Source organism: Electrophorus electricus, chromosome 17 (genome assembly GCF_041902795.1).
Source record: "Electrophorus electricus isolate QZ-2024a chromosome 17, ASM4190279v1, whole genome shotgun sequence".
Lineage (NCBI taxonomy): Eukaryota > Metazoa > Chordata > Actinopteri > Gymnotiformes > Gymnotidae > Electrophorus > Electrophorus electricus.
In genome coordinates, this window is record NC_137513.1 from 16,814,182 (window position 1) to 16,820,802 (window position 6,621).

Sequence of the window (6,621 nt, forward strand, 5' to 3'; positions counted from 1 at the left end):
TGGCTGAATTCTCAGCCGTGGGGACTGGTCAGTGGTGCTGCAGGGTATGTCTTCACAGCAGTGCATGCCTGGTGAAGTGCCGCCGTTTGGTGAAACTGCAGTGCATTCAGGTTTATAAAAAGTAATGGCACTGACACTGCACTTCAGGTGCGACAAAGGACAACAGTAGATACTTTCAGATGTCTGCAGTGAACAGCTGATTTTCAGTTTACATAATTGTCCTCGCTTCTCCCTTTCTCTCTCTCTCTCTCTCTCTCTCTTTCTCTCTATCTCTCTCTCTCTCGCTTTCTCTGACTCTGTCTCTTTCACATCCGTTTAAATCGTGCAGGCTTGTGTGAAGTTGGAGAACAACTTAGACGACATCAAGCACACGACTCTGAGCGAGCGCGGCGCACTTCGGCAAGCGACTAGGTAAGCCCCGTTTCCATGGAAACAGTCACCAGCAAACGCAAAGAGTAGTTCATTCGGGGCTTGCTGAGGGTGGGGAGAAAAGGTAGGGAAAGAGCGAAGAGTGTGTGTGCACGTGTGTGCGTGTATACGCACATGTGAGTGGGCATGCGTGTGTGTGTGTGTGCGTGTGTATGTGTGTGTGTGTGTGTGTGTGTGTGTGTGTGTGTGTGTGTGTGTGTGTGTGTGCGTGTGTGTGTGTGTGTGTGTGTGCACGCAGAGGGTTGCTTTAAGTCAAACTTCATTAGGCACTGCTCAGCACTGCATTTTGGATGGACTAACCTGGCTTAACGGGGATCTCCCTCAGGAGTAGGAGATGCTTCAGCTGTGGACCAAGTGAAAAAACGTAAATATGGGCGCTTGTAATTTGTTGATGCAAGGTACTAGGAGGGTCCTGTGCTGTTGCAGGAACACATCCTGCTAAGATTGACTGAAGTTGATGCACTCCTTTTAAAACACTCTGAAATGACAAGAGATGCTAAATGAAAAGAAACACCTGTGTCCGATTATGCCAACTAAACCCCTCTGCAATTAGTTAAAAAAATATTAAACCAGAAATGTTTGGGGATGTAACATTTAGTCCAGTCATATCAGTGGATCAGCTGGAAAGCAGTTTGGCTGGCAGAGCTATAGGGGGATTAATCATTGCTGGTGTTTTCTCATAATGTTCTAAATAACAGTCATTTCCTTGTTCTGGCCTGATTTAAAAATGTTGACTCTGTGTGTGTGTGTGTGTGTGTGTGTGTGTGTGTGTGTGTGTGTGTGTGTGTGTGTGTGTGTGTGTGTGATTATTTTTTGTACCTTGTACACACACATGCACATGCACACACACAATTTATCCCTATAGAGTAAATTGCAACATTTCTGGAATTGTCTGTGTAAGAGAAAGCCTAATTTTGATATTCTGTTTGATAGAGTATGATCCCTTACCTTTAGATATCTTGAAAAGTATAAATAAGTGATGTAAATTGTCAAGAAGTGCACACATATGTGTTTATGTATTTATGAGTTGGTTCTTCATTTCAGTTACAAACAGACAGCTCATTTTGACTCTCACCAGTTATGATCTCTGGAATAGGTTTCATTTCTCAGCAGTGGGGGTGCATATAGAAGATGAGTCCATTTTTCAGATTTATTTGTGTGCATGATTGGAAAGATCAGTATTCCAGAACACAGATCGCACTGTGGCATGAAACAAACAAACAAAGTCCATAATACTCACTGTCTTAAATATGGCTTGAACATTTTCAATTGTCTGTTGATGTTTGAAATATAAACCGTCATTTTAATGGATTTAAACCATTTCAGACTGCCATATCAAGCACGATAAATAACGTAGGCTAAATAATGTATTTATTGGACAAAGATTCTTGCCACAAGAGTCACTCCTGGAACTCTGCAACTGCTAAACTTGTGCAATCGCGAGATAGTGTGCATGAGAATTAGCGGGGGGGCAGAATGTTCTAACGCAGCGACACAAAGACAGCGAGAGAAAGAGCTCTGTCAGGGGCATCAACACCGATCCGGTCCGCAGTGATGTGGACGCCGGTATTAATCTCTCGCGGAACGGGACTCCCCCCCCGTGCCGAGATGTAGACCTGATGAGAGATTGAACTATTCTAAGCAGTAATAATGTCGGACATCAAAGCAGGAGAGGCGCGGGACGCCGCCGTGCTCGTCACAGGAGGCACACGCCTGTTTCGCCTTGGACGCAGTGCAGTCCTTGGGCTGAGACCTCCGATACCGTCACAACACAGTCAGGGAGCGCTCGCTGCTCGTTAACAGCTACATCGTCAGTTCCCTATGACAGTAATTGATGCGCTAAGTTTACAATAGGCCAATGAATCTCGACGTCGGGTGTTTAAAATATGCCATGGGCAATTATCTTATAATGGCATGTATTTGTGATTAAAATCTAGCTCTATGGCAGTGCTTGCTCTGCTTTGTGTGTATGGTATCTATATGTTTTAAGATTATTAGAAACTTAGCAACAATTAAGACATTTTGAGTGAAGTTTCTGTTTCTGCGTTCACTCGCATTAGGGTGGACGTGAAAGCGGATACCGTGCTTAAATACAACATGTTGCTTACAAACAATCTGGATTATTTCTAAAAAGGATCATTCGATGACTGAGGCATGCACACACACTCAAAAGTTTGCAATTTGCATTTTGATTTGTAAATAGCTATTGACTTTGTATGTTGGTGCTTTTAAAAATAACCTTTAAATGTGACAATTGGGTATATTTATAAGGCTTAGAGTCAACCAAGAAAGAACAACGCTATTATCAAGGCAAAAGGTGGCTAATTTGAAGAATCTAAAATATGGCCTAGTTTTGATTGGCATATACACATGCACAGGCATATGCGCACAGGTGCACACACACGCATATGCTGTATTCATGCACATGGTTGCTAATAAATGTGTACTGATTTTTGCACTTTTTTACAAATAGCAAAACAAGCAGTTTTATTTCACAGTAGTTTTTACTGCTCACAGCCTCGACTGACAACTTCTTCGTTAATTGACCAAAAGTACACACCCATGTTCCAACTGAAGCAGCGAGAGTTCACGGAATTCAGCTCACAAAATTCTGCACTGCACTAATGGTCTAAAAGGTTAACTGAGGCCTGACTTCTATCTCTCTCTCTCTCTCTACCTTTCTCGCTCACGCTCTCTCTCTCTTTTCTCAATGTGTTTTTTTTTTTTTGGCACAAGTGTGAGTAACTCAAAGCGTAACGTTTCCTTTGGAGCCTGTTGTCAAACCGGTGTCGCAGGTGACTAAAGTCGAGTACGACGGTGCATTGTTAAAATGACGAGCGCTAATGAGAAATAACTCCTCCTATTACTCCATGGCCCCTTGCACCTCTGACTGAAGTAGTTTTTCTTCATTTTATTCGTCCATTCTTTTGCTCTTTCTGCTTCTGTTTTTTGTTCAGGCATATAAAGGTGGATTGATCATTAAAACTGTTCCTTCACCCAAGCTGTCCTGACTCAGTCTGAATGGGACTCCCCTTTGATTCGCTGCCAGCCTTAATTGGTCGTATCTAAGGCGGTTTAAGTAATTAAGATGACAGAACCGGCCCACGAAAGGAGGATTTCGTCATGTCCTCTCAGATAGGTCTGACACCTCTCCAGGTGGGGGGTGGCGTGGCGGAGAGGGGGAGGGATGGTGAGCTCAGAATGATTCGGTCCCCAATTTCAAGTCCACAGCAAGTGCTGACTTTGATGGCCAACACTCCAAGTCAACCTTCCTCAAATCCATCATAATCGACGGCCTTAGCTGCATGAGATTTGGGGCTGGAGTTATTTTACAACGATCAGAGGCACCAAGCGCTTTGACAGCCCCCATGCATGTGGTGTTGGAGCAAACTAATCGCTGCACATTAAGTTTACGCTGCATGGAGCAGCCTTTCTCTCGGCATGGACTGTTAAAAGACAACCACCACAGTCTAACCCCCCCCCCCCTTTTTTTTTGTTTCATCCCCAAGACGTTGGAGGCGGAAAAAGCGAGCGAAAGAGTCCGTTGCCTTCGGGGCGTTGGACTTGCGATGAGTCTCTGTTTTAGTACTTCAAGCACTATGTGAATGCAGAACACACACACAGTTCTACTGTTAAAGAGAAGTGAATAAAAAAATAGAGTGGCATCTTGGTACTGAATGAAGGTCACAGTGAGCTGGAGGCACAAGGCTCTGATACTCACACCGCTGGTAGAGGTCTTCCATCATCCCTTCACGGATGGAATCAGCAGCTCTGCGGATAGGCGCACAGGCCTGAATTAGTTATAATTTGCCACCATATGGTTAAATGCATTATTTTCCATCCATGTGAATGTTTTGCAGGACTCATTTGCTCAGGAACAGAAACACAGCCAGCTTAACAGTATTAGCCCACAAAATACACATCACCTCAGTTCCTTTCACTGACAACAAAAGAGAAGCATGAACATATTTATGTAATATGGCTTTACTGAGATCTTTCTGTTAATGTAGGCATGCAGCCCTTTGATTCCACAGAGACACCAGAGTATTGGTGCTAGCGCAGGGGTCGCGTGTTTAGCCTGACCTCCCATCGGGCCTCGTTTGCAGGCGGCCTGCACGAGGCCAGCTAACGAACACAAATAAATAATAGAACGAGTCCCTGAATTCAGGAGCAGCAGGATCAGAGTCAAGCGGCAAACTGCATTCAGAGTTCCTTTTGAAATGAGCGCTAAAGCACTGCTTACATTCGGCATGGAGTGAAAATGCATACAGCATATAGAATAGCAATGGACATACACGATTTGTTGATGTAATGAACAAATCGCCAGGCTACCTAATACATTTTCAACAATGTCTAACATGTAGTGTGTTTTTTTTTACAAGCTTACCAGGGAAAGACTCCTTGCCGCTCCGGGTTGGCGACTGCAGAAGCGAACACCCCCTGTACATCGTACTTTCAAGCTAGCTGCACCTTTCAATAACTCCGACTTCCCTGTTGCTAAATAATGGAACACCACCAGGAGCAACAATCGAAGCCATCAATCTGAGATCAGGAAACAGACGCCTGCAGGTGCCCCCTTTTATCATTCTCATGTTAATGACTAGCTAACGTGAAACACGTGTGCCGTTACTTTTTGAATCCCTTTCACAGTCAGCTTTCATGTTCTCCCACGTCATTTAAAGTTTACAGCAATATCTTCTTGGGTCCCTAATTGTAGTCCTGTCTGTATTTTTTATTCAGTATTTACAGGTGTGTACTGTATGTTTTATTATGGATGTCTCCGGGGTGATGTTTTTTCTCCTGCCTGTCTTGCATTTGCTGCCCACAGGTTAATGGCCATGCCTGAAGAGAGGCTTGCTCCCACCACATGCTTCCCTGAACCGCACTGACTCATGATGTTGCCGGTCGGATACCATTCCCACCCTGGTGTTGTTTGCAGTCGACATTTGCCAAGCGCATCTGCTTCTACTTTGCTGGTGTCTCCCAACGGCCGCCTGGCTTTTATATGTACTTTGGAGCACACCTGAAGAGGTTGTGGGAAAGATAATATTGCTCGCCCAGTGCATCCAGTGTTCAATGTTCCTGTCACACACGCCTGTGAGCACACTCGTCTGCATCCACGTGACACACTTTGAGTCACACGTCTCACCTGCTCCTCCACAGACCACCATAATATGCCCATTGCATTTTGTTCCTCCATGAATATTTAATTTTCTCAAGCCAAATTATCCCATGTATAATTTAAAGCGGATACGTTGTTGTCTACCAATATGGACTTCCGTGTCATTATGTAGTCAACAGTATTTTTAAGACTTGTTTCTTGCCCTCTTTCATCAAAGCAGACAAATGCAGGCCATTTTGTGCTGATGTGAATCATTATTCAGCGTCTACATAGAGAGCTGCACCTTACATAGACCTCTCCCTCTTTTCTTTGCTTCAAGACTACATGCTGGATTTCAAATTTAAAGGATATTGCCCCCCCCCCCCCCCCCCGTTTTATATTTTAATACACAAAGCATAATAAAAAGTACAAATGCACGAACAAATTACACTGTCTAATACATTATCAGGACTATTAAAAACATCATTACAGTAAATAAACAAATAAATGTGTGTGGGTGAGGCCAAAATAAGGAATAAGTTCATTTATGATCCAAATCTATCTATCAGTGCTTCTGTTTTCTTTCCTTTTAATAGGAAGCTTTGTAGTACACAAAAAATTTGCTGTGATCTCATGTCGGTTGCTGAAATTACTGTGGCAACCACTCCGCGTCCTTCCGGTAGGGCTTTCCGAGACAAGTATGTCTCAGGAAGAGCGCACGACTGCTGGACAGACCGCCACACAGGAGCCTGAAGCCAACACTTCCGAACAGGCATCTCAGGGGCTGCCAAGCCTGCAGGAAAAAAACAACAAAAACAGTAAAAACCAAACTTAAGACGAATATTAGTCATCACCAGGTAGACATAGACCTGAGGCCATGGGCAGCTCAGAATCCAGAAAGGTCAGACTGGATACTCATAATGCATTTCCAGAAGCACTGGCAAACCAGTTGAAACTCTGAGAAATGAATACAGGCAGCTGCACAGACTGAGGATGACATTTCCTGCTGGTTTATAGGCAAAGGGTATTAAACACATGCAATGGGGAACAGTATATTCAGGGGTTGTACTATATGTAATTTAGTGATTGAT

At 43.9% G+C, this 6,621-nt stretch overlaps 1 long non-coding RNA gene across 2 annotated transcripts; it reads left to right on the forward strand.

Annotated features, from left to right (window-relative positions):
- Positions 1-328: 328 nt before the first annotated feature.
- Positions 329-5,836, forward strand: LOC145651902 (uncharacterized). 2 transcript variants are annotated; one of them, XR_014117989.1, is made up of 3 exons: positions 329-411; positions 4,812-4,998; positions 5,258-5,836. It is a non-coding gene; the product is annotated as an uncharacterized LOC145651902 (long non-coding RNA). The 2 variants fall into 2 exon arrangements; XR_014117988.1 differs by lacking the exon at positions 329-411 and adding an exon at positions 481-793.
- Positions 5,837-6,621: the final 785 nt, after the last annotated feature.